This window comes from Sylvia atricapilla, chromosome 3 (genome assembly GCF_009819655.1).
Source record: "Sylvia atricapilla isolate bSylAtr1 chromosome 3, bSylAtr1.pri, whole genome shotgun sequence".
Taxonomy (NCBI): domain Eukaryota; kingdom Metazoa; phylum Chordata; class Aves; order Passeriformes; family Sylviidae; genus Sylvia; species Sylvia atricapilla.
This window is the reverse complement of record NC_089142.1, coordinates 103047811-103070113: the sequence shown is the minus strand read 5'-3', so window position 1 is coordinate 103070113 and position 22303 is coordinate 103047811. Positions and strand designations below refer to the sequence as shown.

General features: G+C 45.5%; 1 long non-coding RNA gene across 1 annotated transcript in view; it reads left to right on the top strand.

The window, feature by feature from the left end:
• LOC136359648 (uncharacterized) overlaps positions 1 to 21659 on the top strand; it is a 42032-nt gene extending 20373 nt beyond the window's left edge. Inside the window, exon 3 of the long non-coding RNA XR_010743312.1 lies at positions 21446 to 21659. This is a non-coding gene — a long non-coding RNA (uncharacterized lncRNA). The remainder of the gene's footprint in view (positions 1 to 21445) is intronic.
• The last annotated feature ends 644 nt before the right edge of the window (positions 21660 to 22303 follow it).

Genomic DNA, 22303 nt, shown 5'->3' with positions numbered 1-22303 from the left:
TATTGTGACTCTTTTCAAAGCTGCCACGGGCAATGGGGATACCTGTAATTCGCCTGACTTGCGTTTCTAAATCTCTGGTCTCAGATTCCCTTACAGGAAATACAGATTTTCCCATTCCCCAGACCAGACAGAAAACCTCAGGGTTGTATCTCTTACACACAATGCCCACAAAAGAGGCAGAAAATCCCCATTTCCCGGGCAAAGCTCCTCCTGAGCTCCTCTAAGGGCATGGGAGCTGCTACAGCCTCCAAGGAATACTAGGAAGAGTGTGGGATATCAAGAAAAAGCAGTCAAGCTGGAGAAGCAGGTATCTGCAGCTCTTCTAAAGGACTTGCAGATAAGACGAAAAACAGCAACAGAAATTTCAAAAGCAGATTAAGGGAGAGGGAAAAAAGGCATTTTGTCTCATTTCTAGGCCAGGAAAAAAAAAAAAGAAAAAAAAAAAAAAAAAAAAGAAAAAAAAAAAAAAAAAAAGGTGTTTGGGAGTGATTTACTGAAGTGTGCTCCTCCCAAACATCAGCTTTCCTGAGCTATTGAACAGTGAAGCAAAGTTAATATACTCATGTAAATTTATATAATACATTTACATAAATGTCTATGGTGACATTATTAACACAGTCAATACCAGGAGCTTTATTTCTTGATTCCCCTGAGTGGGACACAAGTCCTGAGGTGCCCTGGGCATGCAGCCCATCAGACTGGAGCTGCAGGTGGGTTCCTGCAGGACTACAAAGGGTGCCTGTGCTCGAGCTGCCCAAGCAGACAGGGTAAACACCCTCGGCCCTAGCTATTATAGGAAAGAGTGAGGCCACATGTCCTGACTCACTCCCTGAGGGACACCCAGCAGAGGAGCTTGTGGTCACCCCTGCCCCACACCACTCGCCTTTGCTGTGGCTGCAGCTGGTTCTCTCTGAACATTGGAGCCTCTCTGACCTCTGCTCCCAAGGGAGTGCACCCCTCCTTTCCCAAATTCACTGTTTGTCTCCTGTATCTCCCAGTTCCTCCTTCAGATGCCCCTTCCTCTCTGGCAGTGATGGAGCTCCCTTTGGGGCAGCCCCAGGTTAGGATTAGCCCATTGCTCCCTGCTGACGGTGTTCATCTTGCAGAGGTACAAACAACTCCGTGAAAATAAATCAAAGTTAAATATCTAAGCCCTCCTCCTGGTTTGGAGCTCCTCCATCAGTCTTACCTTGCAGTCTTACATTCTTGCATCCTCACAGTCTTACCTTGCACGATGGCCATGCAACCATAGTGCTTTGAGCTTTGGCACAGGGATAGGACAGAAATCTCTGTGTCTACAGAGGAAAGGGGATGATCAGGATGAGGAGAAAGGATCAGTGCAGCAGTTGTGCCAACAAAGGACGTTTTTCCTCTGTGACACCTGCATTCCTGTTTAACTCCCCCCAGCCTCTCACCAGCCACCACCCGATGCCCAAACCAGCTTTGAGTGTTCAGGCTCTGTCTGAGGGAACAGAAACCTGTGAGAAGCCCAGATGTTGGGATAAATGGAGAAGAAATTTCCTAAAATTCTTGAAAAAAAAGTCAGCTACTATGTAATTTAGATATTGCTGATGAGAATTGCCTGGGTAGGCCGTACGGATTACCAGAAAGTCCCTTCCATACCTCTCCGTTAGTCTGACTATTTAAAACCCCCCTCTGTCCCCTCCCTAGCTACCCCTCGACTGCCCCTGCTGGCAGGACATCTGCCAGGGGAGGATGATAAGACAAAGGAGGCACCATAAATCACAGCTGCTAATTGCAAAGCCGTGTGTATCCATCCTTGCCCTTTTGTGCCTTCTCCTCCAGTGCACGGCTTGCCCATCCGATCCATCTCCCTGTCAGCCCTGCTCCTGCATGCCTCTCTGTGCTGCTCCCCTTTGATGCTCTGAAGCACAGCCTCTGCTTCTTCATAATCAGCTTTCTTGAGCAGTCCTGGCCCCTTTGCCAGCTTGTTCACTCCTTTTACATTTCTCTTCTTCCTCGAGCATCGTCACCATCCTCTCTTCCCTGCTTGCCTCTCTGGACAGACACACATGATGTGTTTTGCTCTTGCCATGCATTTTGGACATTAACTAATTATGGTCTGCAAGCCAGAAGGTCAGCAGTAGGATCCTTATTTTCACAGCCCTCAATCCCACTATGTCAGTGCACACACAAACATGGATGGAGGTCTTTCACCAGGCCCAGACAGCAAAACCCTGTAAAGCCAGTAAAAAAAGGCTGGTTCTTACCATAGAATTACTCCCTTGTCATCATATGCTGCTCCCAGTGCTTGAGAGAAAAGCCACATCAACTTCACTTTAATGTCAGAAATATTCAGGAGGCAAAACCACCCACCTGCCAACCTTTGGGTCATCTCTTCATCCTTAGAACATTAGCTGGCCTCCAGATTTCCAGGAATGGAGTTTTTACCACCCAGAAGAGTGTTGTGAGACTGCAAGAGGCCATACTTCTACATTCAAGTGATTTAGGGAAAATATCAGGCATAGATCCCAGGGAGAGAAGGAAACACCTTGGGGATTACTAGGAGCCAGTTCAGTGCTTTCCTGGGGGAAAAATAAGTTGCTGGGCAAACCAAGAACTGACAGTCTCTGAGGCAGTGTTTGACTACTAGCAGAAAACTATCCTTGATATTTGCTGTCAGTGCTTTGTTCCAGCCTGAACTGCCTCCACCCAAGCAAAGTTGTTCCACAGGTTTCAAACACTGAAAAAATCGTAGGGAAAACAGGGTTAAAATATTTCAGAGAACAAAGCGAACCAGGAAAGTTCTTCTGTGAGCCAAATGCCATTATTTTTTGCAGAGACTTCTGGACTGTGGGACCCCAGCATTAGCAAATCTTGTTAACAATTTGCTTGAGCATTTTTGTGAGGCACCAGAAGAATGGGTTGCGTGTCTTATTGATTTAATGACAACTATCGCTGCTGGGAATTGATGCTTTCATTAGAGAAAGCAGGTTAGCAATAGACTTGTGAATGTCTGGCCAACTCAGGAGGTGGCAGGGAACAAATGGTTTCCCCTCTTGAAATAAAACTTACAGGCAAGGTGTAATGCAGGAAAGCTCTGCTAATATCATGGAGCTGTAATACAGCTCTGGTTCCCTAGATTAAGAAATTCCACAGTTGCTGAAACCCTCCAAAGATTATGATTTATATATCATCTCTTTTGGAAAGAGCAGTGAAATACCTGATCAAAGCTAGTACTGCTTGCTGAATATCTGCCTCTGAAACCCTGGGAACAGGACTCAGTTTCCCCACACTGGGAATTTTGGATGACGATTCCTGGAAGAACATAGGCAGCCTGAGGCAGAGAAGGCTTCCTCATTGGAAGAACAAGTCAGAAAGGAAATCCAGAATCACAGCAGGGTTGAGGTGGGAAGAGACTTCTGGAGGTCACCTGGTCCTGTATCACCTGTGAATTCCCTGTGGATGCATCCCTATTCTCTCCCTGAGTCCTTAACAGAGATGTGGGAGGCTCCACTGCCAATCCCTGGCTGTACCATTTTCCCCCAAGTGGTTTTGTGCCTCCAACCACAACCCTCTGGAGCCAGACATTCAGCTGCTTTTCAAGCCGCCCTGCCATGCCCTTCTCTAACCTGCACTTTGTCCAGGGGGATGCCACAGTGTCAAAGCCTGGCTGAAAATGGGGTGAAGAACATCCACCACTCCCGCCTGGTCACCTCTTTCAGGCTGGTTAAGCACAGTTTCCCCCCTCACCTTCTCCTTTTTCTGCTGAAATAACAGCAGAGCCCAAGTGTTGTAACCCTGGGCATTGAGAATTTTACTCATTGACACGTATTTACCAGGGCAGTTAATACTCAAGTGGTTTAGCTTGATGAAATGAGGACACAGAAAGGGAGAAGGACACAAGCCTACAGATTCTACAGGGAGAGAAGAAAATCCCGAAAATGCCATAAAACCTGCCAGGCACCCTTATTGCTGCCACTGGGAATAAGATTTTATTCAAGTACAGCAAATAGTTCAAAGAAGGAAAACAAAGATGTGATTTCAAGGACTCCCTGTGAAATCTTCATCCTTGCTATGTGAAGCTTCACCTTTTCTGATTATTTTTTAACATCCTGCTTAGACCACCGTCCCGATCACAAAATTAAGTTGCTTCTCTGAAATCAGGATGGCTACACTAAGTAACAGCCAAAGAAGCTCTAGTCCCAAATCCCACATAAGAAGCTCTGGCACCCACAAATTTCACAGGATTTTTGGGTGCTCACCACCTCCCAGGCAGGATGTGTCCTCGAATGACTGAACTGAGAAGAAAAAAAAAAAAAAAAAGGGAAAAAAAAGAAAAAAAATCCCCTCAAAAGTAAAACACTCTTCTGATGCAAAATTAGCATTTAGCAGAGAAGTGACTCATGGTGACTGAGGGCTTCGTGCAGCCCTTCTCTGAAGCACCCAGAATCTTTTTCTGGCTTGTGATTCACCAGAAAATGGTAGATGAGCACATCTTGACCTAAGCAAAAACTGAGGGTGTTACAGAAGAAGATGAACGTCTCTTCTCTGCTCTCTGAAATGGCGCCGCTGGCAACTCTGTGGTGCCAGCAAGAGAGAAAACAACATTTCCAGGGGTGGGTTAAAGGGTAGAAAGCTTCATTTACAGTGTGTTCCAAGTCTTTGGGAAGCCCCCTGGTGAGCCAGTGGTGGATTCTACTTTACACAGAGAGAATCCTGCATGGGAGGGGAACCTCAGCTCTTCTGATGCCTTTTATTTATTTCAGGACCCTCTTTTTGGCATGTTTTCCACATGCTCTTGTGACCCATAGCCCCTCTCAGAGTCCAAAAATCCCATCCTCAGGCTCTCCACCCTTCTTTGAGAAGAATCTTTGGGAGTAGGGATCAGCAAAGCACAGTTTCTTAATTATTTTTTAATCCAGATGACTCCCCACAGCAAAGTCCCTGAGTCAAGCAGTCTCTTATTCTCTAGCAGAGAGAAATAAATGTTGACACTGATCTTTTTTTCTTCACATCAAGTAGAATTAAGTGCCAGCTTTTGTCATGACTACTAAATATTCTCTCTTGGCCGAGGATTCCCTTTAGATAAATGCTCACCACAAACCAGCACCTTCCCAAGCATTCCCTCATTAATTATCCCCCTGGTCAAAATTTCCAGGACCTTCCTACTGCCAAAAACACGACGACACTGATGTCATGGTTTAACCTGAGCTCGTCTTAAAGGATCTAAATCAGGTTTTGTGGGAAGGGTAGCCAGGACTACAGAGCAATGCTGAGGGCAAACACTTGAGGTGGTGGGTGTTAGCTGAGCTCTGTTGGGTGGCAGCATCATGCTACAGGCACTTGAGGGATCCCCGGGTGAGTGGCTGGTGTGTCACTTCCCATGGCTCCAAACATCCAAGTGCAAAGTCCTTTTTTGCCACTTGTGAATGCAGGCAAGGGCGAGTGATTTCAGGCTTTTGTGCTTCCCTTCTCCGGGCTTTCCATAAAAAAAGGTGAAAATTGCTCCCCTTCCTGATGTTGCTCCAAGTAGAAGCCCTTTTCATAAGGATGCTTTGCTGTAGAATCATCCACCTGCCCTAAGGTACCTGCTGAACCTTTTTATCAACTAGCAAAAGAGCAATGCAGAGGTGATGTCAGGCCAGCCATGCAGACCTGAGCACAAAATGCTGCCTTCAGCAACAAAGGCAAAAAATAAAAAAAAAATAAAAAGGAGCAAAATTCAAATCCTGCCACTGCTTTCATGGTAATCAGCCTGGCATTATGCAGAATGATTTGTAATTTTACACTGACAGCTATTATCTTCTGGCAGCCACCATGACTTAAACAAATGTCTGACGTTGCAAGGGGCTGGGGGTTTTTGCCTCTGACAAAAAAAAACCCTCAGCTCAGTAAGGGGCCCAAAGAGAAGGAGATGCTGCTCTGCAGTCCTCATTCCAACCCTGGCTTATGGATCATGGAATCCTTCCTTGGTGCCAGTGGTGGTACTGTGATGTCAGCCTCACTCAAAATTCCTTTTGCAGGGCAAACAAGAAGCACAGCCTGTGGACTTTGCTTTCAATATCTGCCTTTTCTTCTGATGGAGAGGTGTCTGGAATGAGAGGATGCAGGGATAAACCCTACAGCTTGACCCAACATGGCAGATTTTGAATAAGAAATGCCAAAGTAATATCCAACCTCTTACTTGGGCAAACACTTTTATTTTTTTAATGACTTCTAGATAGGCAAAGCAGGCAGCAAGTGCTGCCTGTAGTAAGTGATCAGTAATAAGTGATCAAGTAACTCTTCAGCTGTACAGGTTCACAGGAAATTGTCTAATCTGCCTTACAACTCACAAAACAAGGGAAGCAGGATGTACAGAAAATGAGAAATATTCTCTTTTTTGCCTTGAATTAACTTGTCTTTTCAACTGAATTTCTCAGAAATCCAAGTCCAATGACTGGAAGAGATTCAGCCCTATGAGCTGTCTGGTCCTGGGCACTGAAGAGGATCAAACACAAAATGGGATGAAGCTCCAGAGCTGGAATTCTCTAGTTCAGGTTCATTCATAATATTAATATTTATCTCACCATCAGGTCTTGTTCATTCAAGATATCTGGATAGCTCAGGCCCTCCCACCAACCACAAGAATACCCTGCCAATCCACAGGGATTTCCTATAGTGCTATTTTTAGAAAAAAATTTAGACTTTTGAATCAATAAAAACTCTGCTTAGGTCAGAGTTCCATCTGTGTCAAGCCTGGCTGGTTTTCAATCAATCTCGTCATTAAATTTTCATGTCTTGATAGAAAATTAGAAAAAAAAAAAGGCAGGTTTTTTGTTATTGTGTAGGGAAAAAATTGCTTTTGAAGCAAAGCAGCTATAATTTGTCCAAAGTTGATCCACAGTTACAGAACTTCTTTGGCTTCTGTGAATATTTTTAGTTTTTGTCTGGCTACTTTTGATGGTTTATTTAAGGTGTTGTTGGCACAAGTGGGAGATTTCTGGGAACTTTATAAAAGCTTTTAAGGATTTTTTGCTTTTATTCTGGAAGCTTTTGTGTGCCCAACAGCTGACAAGATGTTTCCAGCTCTAGTGGCTTGTCCAATAAAATATATTAATGTTCCCTAAGGCCTTGATACATTTCTGTGATGCTCAGAAAAACAGAGGGTTACAATTCCCACCTCAAAGCCTCTCACCAAGTACTCTGCCTGATATGTAAAAACCCCAATGCCCTGAGGCATTTGTAATAGAAAGTTGATATTATATAATGCACCATCCCTTTCAATCCTGATCGAGACAGATCCAAGGTCATTTCCCTGGTAACTTCAGGAGACTTTGGCACAAACCCATGGCTTCTATTTTTTTAATATATATAATTACAAGGCACTTTTGAAAATCTTGCCTGATACCACCAAAATTTCCTCAACCCAAAGAGAGACGTTTCTCAACAATTTTTCCTTGCAGTGCTTTTTTTTTTCTCCCAGGAGCTCCTTCTTTAGGGTGAGGAGCGGTTGGCATCTCTTTTGATGTGTTGCACACTGTCCAACACCTGAGATCCCAGGGGAGATGGCACAGTGGTCCCTCTAAGCAGAGGAACACTTCCCCTAGGTGGCTCTGGCACATCTGCCTAGGATTTTGTGCCATTTAGGTCTGAAGGCACATGAGCTTTGCCAGTTGGTGGATTAACATCAAACCAGCTCCATGCAAGTAAAGCTGTTTTTATTTATTTCAAAGATGTGGCTGCTCTCCTCAGTGGGTATGGCTCCACAGCCTCTGCACTCCCCTCCTTCCCAAGCCCTGGCTGGGCCCTGGGGTCCTTTAATGTTTGAGATCTTCCTTTTAACCTCAGATTTAGTCTTGAGAAGAGTAAACTCTTTGCAGCCCGACTGGAGCCAGCCAGGAGCTACTCCCCAGTAAACATCTTGTCCTTTGTTTTGCCCTTATCTAGGTCATTGTTTCACCTTTCCTGCTCAGTCCCACTCAAGGCGACTGAAACCACATAAAAACCATAAAATGGGCAACTCCCAGTTTTCAGGGCCCATCTTCACCCATTCTTTGGATGTTCCCCTCACCTCCTCCACCCTAATTCCCACCGCATTGAGAACTCCTGAGATTTCTCACTTCCTCAGGGCAGTGTCTCCACCAATCCCCCCACGGGTAGGATTTGCTGAGGTCATTCTGAACCACAAACACCTGAACGCTGTCTCTGTACAGAAATCAACCCCCTAAGGCTCAGCTCTGTAAAGGTGAGCAGGCCTGTATGAAAAAAAAAAAAAAAAAAAAAAAAAGATCTAAGAGGGTTGACTTTTATATCCCCACTCAGTTCTGAACATCATCACTCCTGGCAGGACTGTGTTTCCGTGTAACACACTCTCCCCTCAGATAATTACACTTAATTGTTGGTGTTGGTGTCTCAAAGGTCTCCCAAGCTCCACCAGGATTCTGCCAGCAGTGTTCTAGAGCAGAGCAGGACCACCAGAGCACGTGTGGTCCAATCTGCATTCCAGTGCCACTCACATCCCTTCCCTGCTCCCTTGGCAGCTCTGGGAAAACCAAAAAAGGCTCAGGATTTGTTACAGTAGGATGCAGAGCTCTGCCCCAGCATGCAGACCAGGAGTTATCTGTGAAGTGGGAATAGCCCCTTTCATCTCAGCCAATTAACTCTGAAGGATAAAGATGGTGATGAGCCGACAGCGGCTGAGTTTATCACAGCTTTCAGTTCGGAAGAAACAACCCGCTAATGTGTGCTCTGAGCAGATGGATGTCACACTAGCCAGAGATTTAGGAAGCATTCCTGATTTTTCCAGAATTCTTTCCTTAAGGCCTCCGCATTGCCCTGTTCTGAGCTCCAGGGAGATCAGCAAGGGCCAAAGGGGGATGGTGGAGGAGCAGCAGCCAAGGAAAGGTAGGAAGGACTGGCTGGAAAGCCTCGGACCCAGGATGAGGAGCACTGAGGCTGGTGGGGACCTGCAACAGAAAAGCCTCCCCCATCAGGAAGGGATTTGCACCTGGAGCCTTGGTTCCTGTGCCCACACTGCTTTTCTCACCTGGAAAATCCATCCTTGAGAGGAGGACCCCATGCAGCTTTATGAAAGCAGCAGTCTGACCCCAGCATGTAATTGAGGCGCCAGATTTGTAACAGTCTCTACCACAAATGTTTTGTTTATTGCTCGAATGGAGTACGAAGAGAACCGGTATTTTTCTGCCTTATTTTTGAAGCCCTTCACTTGTTCTTTTGTGGTTTCTGAAATGCCCAGCCCTGCAGGAAGGTGAGCAAGAGCTTGGTGTTCTGCCCTTAGGGTATGAATCAGTGTGAGTGGGCACAGGATAGCTCATGGCCTGCCTGCTCACTTGAGGGTCTGCTCTTTGCACAGCACCAGAAACAAGGCTTTAGTGCCAAATTCCTGAAATCATCTACCCCAGCACTCTGAAATACCAAGAGATAAATACTAATTTCAGTGATTCCCTAAGCCATGCTCACAGAACTTGTTCACAGTGTTTATCTGTATGGTTTCAGCCAAAAAATTGTTGTAATGCTTCTTCTTGGTAATTATTTGAAAAGGCCATTGCAATGTGCCACCTGCCCCTCTGCACATCATGCCTGTCCCCTTCTTTTAAAGGCAGCTACAGGAACCAGATGCCGGGGTGAGGAAGATGATTCCCCTATGGCAAGGAACATCTGGCCTTTTTGGCAAACTCCAGAGATCATTGCATCAAACTACCTCTCTGGTGTCGATTGTGGTTGTACAATGAGCTGGCACCAAAAGCTTGCCCTTCCAGACACCTCCTGTCTTCAGGTGACTACTGAATGTAGGAGATTGGCTGCTTTGCCCAAAAGACCTGGTTTCCTGAAAGATCAGCTTATTTATGCTGTCCTTGTCTTTCTGAGCTGCACCCTTTGCTAGCCTCAGACATAACCACTTTTCTGTAGGCAGAGTGGCTTCTTTTTTTCCTCAGAAAAGGTTTCTGCACTGGCCTTTCCCACACAGACCTCACTCTTGCCTTCTGTTTGTCTCATCCAGCTTCAAGCAGTTCTCTGAAAAACCCAAATGAGGAGTTTTGCCATCCTGGGTTGTCCCTGTAGCTGATGCCCCAGAAAAGAGAAGAGAGATGTCTCCCAGCAGGAGTTAGTTATAGCTGGGCACCACGGTGCTCTCCAGGCCCTTCTTTCCTTTTGAATGGCCATGGTTCTATCTCAGACAGGTCAGTGGTATGCACTGATGTCCAAGGGAGCCTAGAGATGACTTGTAATTCACTTGTGATGATACCGAGAGATGATTTGTCCAGGCATCACTCAGGCAATGTGGGCTATGGGGCAGGGTGGGATTCTTCAGGTCCCAGAGCAGAAGAATTTTGTGGAGTCTGCATTTATGGGTATAGAAGAGCCAACAGCCACATGAGGTGCAAATGCAGTGAAGAAAGTGGCCTTTGACTAGTGTAATTTCTTGGCTGGTTCCAACATGCCTCCTGTCTTCTGTCAAATGCATTGAAATGACTACATTAAATTAAATAATTTCCTCCTCTATTTTGTTTCCCTTAAATATACGGTGTTTTGTTTCATCTATTAACATTTGCTGCAGTAGAATGTCAAATTACTGTGGTAGAGCTAAACTGCTGTGGCTTGAAGAGTTTTGCAAAAATATGGGGTTTTATATTAGACAAACATGGAGATTTTGGTTAGTCTGAGGTAGCAGCAAATGAGGCAGAAATAAAAAACTTGGAAAGTTAAGAGACTGCTCTCTCTGTTTGGTTTGCTACTTACGTAGAAAGCGTTCTTGATTTTATAGGAAACTTTCTTAAACTGATGCTCTACTTTGCCAGGATCTGAAATGTAAAAATTAAAAATAATGGACTGTCCTGCATCAATTATGAGACATTCACACCTTGAACTCACCTTTTTTTTATTATTACTAATTTTCCTTTTCCCAGTAGGGATTGTGAAAATGGGCTGTTTGGAAAACAGTCTTCCCCAGCCTGCTGATGGAAGGAGGGATAATGGACATGGTTTGGATTCTACATCTTGTTGCTCCTGGGGCACCTCTTGCCTGTTCCTTCTGCCTGCAGGAGAGGGGAGGGGCCCAAGAGGAGAACTGCCAGGCCAGAAGTCAGGGTTTTCATGAGCTTCACCCCCAAAGCCATTGAGAAGTTCACGCAGAAGGGTTTCTCCCTTGGGGCTTTAATTTCAGCAGCTATAGCTGAGCAAACAGAGAGGGACCACCAGGTCCCTGTCACTGCAGTGGGCAGCAGCCCCAGGAGACCAGGTTAGCTCCAAGCTAGCTCTGGAATAGCTGTTCTTGCAAAATAACTGTGCATTAAGTGTCTGAGTGGAAAAACTTTACTAAAAGGTGCATTGTGCTGCCTAAAAATAACTACCACGTCTTTGTCCAAACCACATCCCTCCAGAGGGCTCCAGTATTTAAGCACACTTGGATCTAAGAGGAATCCTAATCAGGGAGATCTGGCTGCAGATCTCTCTGAAGTCACTGGGAAGCATCTGCAGAGGCCCTGGGAGGACTTGGCTGTCACCCATGCCGAGGCACTGCAGCAGTGAGCTGGCTCTAGGAGTGGTCTCCTTTAATTGGGGTGATGGCTCACATGCAGACAAGCAAATTAAAAATCCTGGAAGCTTAGCTCTGTGGAAAAGCTCACGGGGGAGGCTGAGGGACAGAGCTGTGGGCTCCTTTAGGTTGGAATTGGACTTTAAGGTCATCGAGTCCAACCATTAATGGAGCACAGCCAAGGCCACTCTAAACCGTGTCCCCAGGTGCCACATCCACGTCTTTTGAATACCTCCAGGGACAGTGACTCCACCCCTTCCCAAGGCAGCCTATTTCAGTGTTTCCCTAGAAGCTCTCCAGACCCTTTCCCAGCTTTATTGACCTTCTCTGGATATGCTCCAGCACCTGAATGTCTTTCTCGTAGTGAGGGCTCCAGAACTGAGGACAGGGTTTGAGGTGCAGCCTCACTTGTGCTGCATCAGGGGGACAATCACTGCTGTGGTCCCGCTGGCCACGCCACTTGGGTGACACCCCACGCAGGAGGTGTCACTTGTCACCCCATCCCCTGCCCCATGGAAAAAGTTGCCCTCCAGACACCATGATTGCCTTTCCAAGAGTGTTTGCCTGGAGGGAAGAGGGTCCCCAGAATACGGTGTCTTATTATGGGCCGTCCCAGCACACTTTGGGGACACCACTACCTGCCACACTGAGCCTGTGCCTCCAAACTCACTTCTCACAACTCACTTCTCATCTGTCTCCCCAGTCTGCAGGATTCCTGTACCTTCCTCCCAAGTAGATGGATGAGATTTTGGATGGGAAGGGTCAATGTCCAGCTGAACCCAAGAGATCCCCTTCCTCCTTCACCCTCACCCTGCCAGGGCTGTCTCAGCTTTGCTCAGCTTTGCTCCTTCCATGATATCCTTCCATGATATCCTTCCATGATAGCAGACATTTCAATCACTATTATAAAGAATAAAAAATGAAATTGTCCCAAAAGCTCCTCTTTTTCTTTTCCCGGCAACTTTCTTTCTTTAAATTTAAGATGGTGCTGGTCACCTTTGCTCCAAAAATACACAGAGCTGCTGCATAACTATTTTCCAAATAATTAATCTTTCCACTGGAATAACTTAAAGCCTCACGTTTCCTGTTATGTTACACAGCTGCAATTTGTAACAAGAGATCCCGAGCTGAGCTACGTGGGCAGAGGGCCAAGGACGTGGTGCTTTACCTACACAAGAGCCCTACATAAATAATCCTTCCCCTGCATGTTAAACAGTTAGGTACTGTTCAGCTCAAGAAAAAAAAAAAAAAAAGGATGGAAAACAACAGCCTTTCTTTCAGTTGTCATTTCACAGTTTGGAATTAAATTTTCAGGGGTAATCTGTTTTGTTTTGTAAACTTCGAGGGTTGGGGAGGCACCCTCTCAGCTGCCAGGGACACACATGCTCACTTCTACTACCAAGAGCTGTTTCATTGATTAATTTCGCGTGCCACACAAATATTTTGTATGCCATAAAGCCTACAGCCTCCTGTATAACTGGGATCTCTAGAAATGCCAAGTATAAGCAGAGTAATCCTTACTTCTCTGCCCAAAGCCAGGCTTGGGTGGAAATCGTGGGAGATGGCCAGGAGATAGGGGATGTCACTGGATGGGACAGCCCTTGGAAGGCCACTGGAGCCAGGCATAAATCAGAGCCACCCTGAATGGTGAGAAAAGATGCCAGGAGCTGCACTGGTCCCCTGCCAGCTGCAGAATGGGGACAGCTCTGAGGTGAAATGAAACCTCCCTTGGCAAACCTTTCATCCCTCCTCTGCCTGGCAGAACATGCAGCTCCCAACCATGCTGGAATCTGGGGGTCTGGCCTGCCCAAATCGCTGAGGGTCTCTTGTCATGTCCGTAATAACAGCATCATATGGACTGTGGAGTTAATGCAGGGCTTAGCTGAAGTAGCAGCAGTGCTTACGGGTGTTATAAATCAGAATCAGGCATACCGCAATTGTACTTTCAGGATAACAGTGAGAAGGACTGGGATATGGCATAAATCAGTTGTAAATTGTTGTCTTATCAAATTGAGGGAAAGGGTTTCAAAGGCTTTAAGCAAAGGCACATAAGCACAGCGCGCAAGCTCATGGCTCAACCTCGCAATTTCATCCTTTAAAAATACAAGTAGGAGCTTGGCAGAAGTTTGCTGTGGGATGGGAAGGTCTGAGAGCATATACACCAGTTCAGCACCTAACTTCCTGTGCTGTCAGTGGGATTTTAGGTTTCATTCATTTCTAGTCCTCTAAATACACTCAAAACATCTAACCTGTGGCTCATGGGACTGACATGAAGGAGGTGGGATGGGCTGGAGAATGTGCCCCTTGTAAGAGCAGGTGCAGCTGCTTGCCTCCTCTTTTTGGTAAGGAGAAGAGGGTCTGAGTGCACTCTAAATCACAGTAAAAATCACAGTTCACTCAGCCCAGGGAGGCAATGAGCCTGAAAAAAATTCCTTTGAGCATCTCCCAGATTTGAAGGACACTCCTATCTGTTTTGGGGGGTACCACGAGACTTCCAGGTGATGCTGGGATTTCTCCAGGTGATGGAGAAGAGCCTGGTTCCCATGTCAGGGCCAGTCCCTGCTTCCCTGCTCACATCAGACACATCAGCTGCAATAACCCTTCAAAGAGGGAAACAAATTGAAATTAGGCAAACGGGAGAACAGCTTCCAAAAGGCATGAAAATTAGCTCGTTTCATGCTTAGAATAACCCCATTACCTCAATATCCTGAATGAATTATGCCAAACTTCCCATGCACACAAGCAGACGCACAAAATCCCCCTTTGGGTTACTTAACAACAGTGAGAAATTTCAGAAGAAGCAGCTCCTGAAAAGAGGGAATTTTGAAACAAAAGCATTCTTTGGAGCAGAACTACAAAGTGTGTATCATCATGCTTTGATATTTAGAATGGCAATTGTTCTTCTTATTGTGAAATATATTTCTTTTGTACCAGCAAATCTTTGGAAAAAGCTTAATCTCGCACACAATTGTGCATTAGGAAAATTCTCAAATTAAGACCTCTTTGAGACACTGATCAATGCAGTGGTGAGGAAGGCCAAGAGGAAGAAAATAAGCAGCTCAGAGAGGGAAAATGATTTCCTTCCGGACAGGGATGGTTATTTATTGTAAACAAGGATGGGGGGAGCTTTCTCTGCATTATGAGAAATGATGTTTGTGACTTAACTCCTCCTGTGTAAGACTAGAGCTGGGGGGTTTTCACCCAGGAAGAGTGGCTGTAGAGGTAATTGTGCTTCAAGACTGGCTAATATTCTCCTCACACATGGGTGCTGTCAAACTCCACCCATCTTTGACAGTTTAAAAACCTGTTTGTGAACGCCTTTATTTCAAAACACAGAATAAAACACTGGACTCATGTGAAGTCTTTGCCCTGTGTCTGCTCTTAGTTGCTTCTGCACACGTGACTAAACCATGAGTCCACTTTTTTTCATCAGAGTGATCCAAAAGATTGCCTGTCACCTGGAAATGACTTTGTGCCAGCACAAGGCTTTTGTGACATTAGAGTGTCCCTACCAGCAAACTGGCCCAACCCTGGGAACATTTCTACCCCTTCTTGCATGGAAGAGACACAAATCCAGGGTAAATCCGTGTATACTTTTCCCACCACCTGCAGAAATTTGTAGTTTGGATATCTTCTCCCAAAGTGGCAAAACTTGGAGAAGGAATGGAAAGGACAGGATGGGAGATCATGTATGGCCAGGGAAAGGAATGTATCAGGAAAGGTGATGAATTGGTGAAAAGAACAAGCAAGCAACAAAAAAGTAAAATAAACTTACAGAGACATGGAGAAGATCCAGTGAAAGGGGAAATGTCAGGAATGCCAGGCAGCAATGTGGACAGTATATTTAGTTAAGCCATTGACACTGGTGGGAAAAGTGACAATTGCAGGGTTTAGATCTTAATCCAACAAGGGAATTTCAGCATGGGCTTATTTTTGGACATGTGAGTAATCCTCATGATTTCAGATCAGAAAGGTAGATCCCAGCGGGTATCACCCTGTTGTCAGCATGGACCTCACTGTTAGGAGAAAAAAAAAAAAGTTTTAAACCTCTTCTAAGTCCCATTTTATTTTTCCCTGTGGAAAAAAATATACATACTCAAATTTTATTTAGATTAATTAACATGGCTTGGGTGGAAAGGGAAACAGGAGAGCACATCTGAGGGTGAGCCTGGCTCGAACACTCAGTGCACAATTTATTACATTTACATTTTAGAATGAGATAATATCCTTATAGTAATTTATTGATTGTTTCCATCTCCACTGTCTCCTCTTAGAAGTCAGACTAGACATAAGTTTAATATAAAGTATTTTTTTCACTGGATTTTAGGGTGGGTTTTTTGGAGGGGGGAGGCAGGATTGCTAATTCTCTCTGCACCCATCCTTTTAAAAAATTCTCAACAATAAGTGTTTTTAAGCTTTCAGATGCTGAGAAAACAGTGATGTTTGGGGTGACCCAGCTTCAAGTGAGCTGTTCCTATGTGGAGATGGTCCTGCTCTCTCTCAGTGACATTTTATCACTTGCTGCAAGTGTCCCCTGACACAGCAAAGCCCACCTTATGTGCCACCAATCTCCAATGATACCAAAAAAAGATTAACCACAACCTCATCATCCCCTTTTTGTGCTGGGCTTTGTACTGCTAAACCTGCTGGCTACTGAAATACCCACAGAAAACTGCATCACCTCCTGCAGAGGCTGCACTTGGCCAACTCCACACTGCTCCACAGCTTCCCCAGCTTCAGGGAATTTAGGAAATGAGGATGCCTGAAGAGGTCTCAAGCTGCTGGGTGCAGTGTGATGTCACAGAGAGATGGTTCCTCCACTATCTGGGAGAAATTCCCACTTTCCTTGAAAAGGGGCACATCTCAAGGCATTGGCTGATAAGAAAGACATGCCAGTGACCTGGCATCTTCTGCTTAACAGGTTAATTGTTAGCAAATAGACCCATATAAGAAGAATTTGTCCTCAGGTTACTCTGCTTCTTTCCATTGGATTGACATGAGCAACTTCAACCAACAATGTCCCATAATTTAGAATTTATTTTGGAAGAGGGTGGAAGCTGGTGAGATTTGGCTAGTCCATCCTCATCCTTTTATCAGTGACACTGTGAGTCACTGAAATCTAAGAAGTTAGGAAAAGACAGGGAGAACTCTATTAACTGGGCTCCTCCAAATAAACATCAAATTGCATCCAAGTTTCCAAAACCTTCCAAGGAGGAATTAAGAATACAAAAGAGATGGGAAAATGACTGATATGGAGCAGGTCAGATGCTCAGAAAATATAGCATTGTTAAAAAAAAAAAAAAAAAAAAAGAAAAAAAAAGAAAAAAAAAGAAAAAAAAAAGAGGGTGGGGGAAATAACTGGAGATAACTCATTTTAAACAGTATAAAAATTCATCCCCATGATTACACAAGCTTTTTATACTGTCTTAGATACAAGTTCTGTGGAAGAAGTGCTTTACCACAGCTTGCTGCTACGGGGGCTGAGAGCAGGAGCTCAGGAAAGCGAGGGGCACGTCCTCTATCACTCCAGGCCTGAAATCTGCATTGGGCAGCAATGGTTTAAAAGGACCAGGCAGGAGCAGCAGCTTTATTTTCGGGAGGGTTCTCTCCAGTGGCGTAGAGTGATGGTGACATCGATGAGAAATTTGGGCTAGAAATGCTCACTGGCATCCCTCAGATTGTTTTTTGCCTTTAGTCAGCTTTGAGAGCAGCGTTTAAACCGCAGAGGAGAAGCGATGGCACTGAACCAGCCTGTGCATCCTGCCCAACTTCAGCTCCTCATCTTCCTCCTCTGCGCAGAGGAGGAGTGAGGTGGGCGAGCAAACAGCTCAGCAGGACTCCAGAAATCCTCCCAACATCCAAGTCAGGAGGAGGCACAGCCTTTGAACACCCGTTTACCCCAGCACGCCGCCGGCCTGTCGCAAGAGCAGCAGCCACAACACAACGCCGGGGCGAGGCAAGACGGGCTCGTGGATCATTTCCCCCCGTTTCTCCTCCATCCTGACTGCGGCAGGGGACGTTCAAACCAGCCTCTTTGCACCTCCCGGCTCCAGCCGTGCCCAGCGCAGCTGCCGGGCGCCGCCGCAGCTCCCGCTCCCGCTGGCGCGGCCGCTGCGGAGCGGGGCCGGGGAGGGCCCTGCTGACGCACCCGCTCGGTATTAGAAGACTTCACCGGCTATTTATAGGCCCCCACCGACCGCAGAAAGCTCTTGGCCTCGCTTTTTCTCCCTCCCTTCATCTCGCTCAGCGCAGGAGGGGGAGCAGAAGAAATGCTGTCAGTAAAGCAGCGAGTTCCAAGTGCGACATTCCCAAGCGCAGCAAAAATTTCTGCCCCTCCGCTAGCGGATTCAGTCTGAACAAATTATTTCCAGCATGCCGGCCTTTCACTCTGGTGTTCTTTCCTCCTTTTCAGCCTAGATTTCTTTCCCGTTTTGCCTTTTTTTTTTTTTTTTTTTTTTTTTTTTTTTTTTTTTTTTTTCCTCCTCTCTGCGCAGTTTCACTTTCCAGTTCCTGGCATTGGCTTGGCTGTTCCTCAGCAGGGCTGGATACAGACCAGAGAGGGGGAGACCTCTCTATTGAGCTTGGCAGATTTCCCCAGTCCCTGCCAGGAGCTTCCCTCTGTGTGCGTGTCTCTCTCTCCAACACTCAGGGCTGAGCCTGACCCTTATTTTGGCCCACGGTATCTGATGCTCTCCTGGCTGCAGGGCCAGGCTTCAGCTCCCACATTCCCCCTCTGAAGGACAGATCCGTGGTCCCCACCCTCGTCACCCGTCTCCAGCCCCTGCCCTGTTCCCGTGCTGGTGGGTGAGTCAGGGAGGGCTAAGCAGAGCCGTGGATGGAAATTGTACCTACACATCCATTCCTGGCCCCTCCTTCAGCTTGGATAACCACAGCGATAAGTTTTTGAAGTGCTGTTGTTGCAAAAGCACAGTCTGCTCCAGCAGCATTTGGAAACGTGAGTAACCATCAGTACACCTGGATGTGGGCAGTGAGATAAAAACAGTGCCTAGTGTCCACAGCAAAGGCACTGATGGAGAAGTAAAGCCATTTATGATCACTTCAGTGAAGTGAAAAAATAGAGGTCACTGGAGGTGCACATCCATTCTTTTTTTAACAAAACGATGCTGATTTTCACAGTATTTATTTTCAGAAGCATTTCTAACAGAAACACTCCCATCTGCATGCAGGCCCTCAGGTTTACAACAGAAGTAACAGAGGACGACTGTGGGAATTGAATCTGGAGCAAGCTATTCTTCTGCTTTCTCACTGAATTAACCATTGACTCACCTGAGAGGCTCCATTCCTTGAAGCTCCATCAGCACTTCAGGGCTAAAGCAATCAAGGGGTGGGATTGTCTTCTCAGCCTTATCCTTAATTAAATCACTTTACCTCTCCGTTTTTGTATGGCACCCTGCTCCATGCTTATCTCTGTGGACTTGCAGGCTCCAGGTCTCTGTCCCACTGCATGGCAGGATGTCCAGCACCAACTCCAGGCACATCCCCAGAGGGCTAAGGCAGACAAATAACAGGGCCAGGGTCTTTCTCTTTTCAGAGAGGAATGGCACACCCAGCTGCAAACAGCTGGTCCCAAAGTTAAAGCATTATGCTTTTCAAATTTATTATTATTATTTGTAGTATTTACCATGTCCAGTTCTGGGCTCCTCAGTAAAAGAGACATTGGTCCAGCTCCTGGTCCAGCAGAAATGAAGTTGATCAAGGCACTGGAGCAGCTCAGTTCTGGGGAAAGGCCGAAGGAGCTGGGCCTGTCCATCCTGGAGAAGACACCCTGAGAGGGAACCTCCTCCATGTCTGTCAGTGTCTGCAGGGAGGGCTCACAGCAGGGACCAGGCTCTGCTCGGTGGGGCCGGGCAGTGGCACCAGAGGCAACGGGCAGGAGCTGAGGCTCAGGAAGTTTCACATGGACATGAGGAAAAATTTGTTTCCTGTGCCATGCCTGAGCATTGGGACAGATTGCCCAGAGAGGTTGTGGTGTCTCCCTCACTGGAGATATTCCAGAAGCATCTGGACACACTCCTATGCCGTGTGCTTTAGGACAGCCCTGCCTGAGCAGGGAGTTGGGATCTCAGCACTGTGGTTCTCTCCAGTCTGACCCATTCTGTGATTCTGTAGCTCAGCAAAATGAAATGCAGGAAATTCATTTAAACATGGGTATGGTGCTTAACCTTTGGCCACAGAACCAAGGGCATTCTACTTTTTCTTGACAAGCCTGTCTTTTTGTAACTTTCCAGTCCCATCCCTAAACCTTGATGTGAATGAAGCTCTTGCTAGAGGTGTCTTACTTGCAGCTGTATCACGACCAGGTCATGTGGGATGTGTGGGACTGAAAACAGGGTGAAGGGAAGGAAATTCTTATTCCTTCTATGCAGCTCCTTTAGAGGCTTCACAGATTTTCATTTGCTGTGTCTGCCAAGGTGAGTGGGCTGCCAGTGGTCAAGAACAAGTTGATGGGAAGGGGATGGGAAGTGTCCTGGCAAAGGGAAAGCTCCCCTTCTCATCTGACCGTGCTGGAAGGTGCACAGTGTGGTACTGAAGAGCCATGTACCCCACTGACCCCTCTCCTCACACTACTTCTCTGCTGAAAGCCTACAGAACCTTTTTGAGAGGCAAATTAGTACATACAGATTCCCCTTGCCACAAATGACAGCCAGGACACTTCATCATTGCATCTTTCTCAATTTGGAGATGCTCTAGCCCTGCCTTGAGAACTCCATGGTCACCCTGGAAATGTGGGATAAGCCAGTAAAATTTCAGGATGCCTCTGTTTTAAAAGCAGATTGGAAGCAACAACCTGCACAGGACAATTTTGATTTATTCCTCAGTTCCTACTCCCTCAGTTTTAGAGAGGCACTTTCATAAACCATCAAAGCAAATGATCCCTCCACCAACAAAGATCCAACACTGACCTTTCTGCAGTGCAATTCAAATGCAAATGCACTTTTGCCATATGACTAAAATTGTTCCTTTCATTTACACCCCATCTTCTGCCAGCACCAATGTGTAAGGTGGTCATGATTCACAATTAATGTCCAGTAGTTCTCCTACAATAAAATCCTGATTTTGAGGGACTTGCAACTTGAGCTGGACAAAAACCTCTTAAGATGGTTCAACCTACTCTTGAATTCAGCATCTTTGTCCATATGCTGCTTTGTTTTCTCTGATTTTTGTGTGTGAAATTTTCTCACTGGGGTTTCCTAAAAGTAAATCTTGTTCTCATGGACCACACAAAAGCTACCAGTAGCTGACCCTTGCCATTTGACAGAGAAATGTGCTCGGTTCATTGCCATCATTTATGGTATTTTTACCAGTGCTGCAGTTGTGTCATCCCATTCCTAAGCAGGAAAAACCACAACAGGCTCTGCCTTGGATGAACTGCAGTCAGAGGACAACTACTAATCGCAGAGGTGCTGCAGGTGGCACACATGGCTGGGGAAGTTTGCACACAAGCACCCATTAGGCATTTCAGAGCTCTACATAAAAGTTCTGTTAATTTCTACAATAAATGTGAGGGGGAAAAGCCCCCATATTTAAATTGCATTTCAGACCTTGGACATAAGAGTGAGGTGTTCACTACTGTATTGTAATATTTTAATATAGTAAATGTCATGTGGTTTCTGGTAGTGGAACAACACAAGCAACGAAGTGTGTTATGCATTCTGGATTAGGCTGGAGATGTTTGCAAACCAGGCAATAAAGCTGTGTGAGCAGAAGCATTTACAAGATATTAGTGAAGTAATTTGAGTTTTAAAGTCATGGGAGGAGTTGGTGTTTGGCAGTGCTGTGTGGGGAGACAGACACTGGACAGCTGAAAATGTTGTAACCAACAGAACCAAGAGAGTCCAAGGTGAAGAGCTGCTTATGAATGTGTATAAATGGCATGATTTATGGATAAAACATTACAGATTTTTTTTTTTTTCCTTTCAGGTAAAGGAGGATCTGTTTTCTTGCAACAAGAGCTCTGGATCTTCTCTCCTGGTCATTTGCAAAGCAAAGGGATTGGGAATGTGATGCTAAACTTCTGGAGAATGCACCTGAGCATGATTATGTGATGGTAGTAATGACATTAAACTTAAATCCCAATCTCAAACTGTAGAATTAAATTGTTTGTCCCGTAATAAACCCAGTGGTTTTCATGTAACTACTTAGAAAGATGAATGCTATTTTTAAAAAGTAAGCATATTATATTGGTATACCTTTGTTCCTAGTTCTACTTCACAGTGAAAGGATCAAAAGTACCCAATATCTAAATGAAGTGTTTGAAATGGCAATTACCTGTTTCAGCACGTAGAATTTTTATTTCTTTGCTAAATACAGATGGTTTCTGAGAATTGGTAAACTCATTGCAGCTGGACAATGTTTATAGGCCTATAGCAGAGGATGGTTTTCAAAGGAATTTAAATATTGCAGGGAGTGGTTTTATATTCCAGGGCCCCAAGTTTGCTTTGTGATAGCGGTTTAGTTTCACTGTTGCTCAAGAAAGGAGCCCTCTGTTCAAGAGGGAAATGCAGAAGGTGTGAAAGTGAACAAACAAAATGTTCAATTCTCCATCCCTAGCACAGCAGAGGACTTGGAATCAGCATGGCAGAAAAAAGAGACAAGACTGGATAAACAGCAGAGCTACAAATCCTGAACAAATCAGACACGTAATACTGGATTGCATTCTCAGAACATAAAGTAACACCTGGTAAGATGACTGTGTTTTTGAGATAAAATTTTGCTTTCCATGAATACCCTCTAGAATGGGCTTAAAAATCTTTCCATGAACATTTCTAGCCACTAATC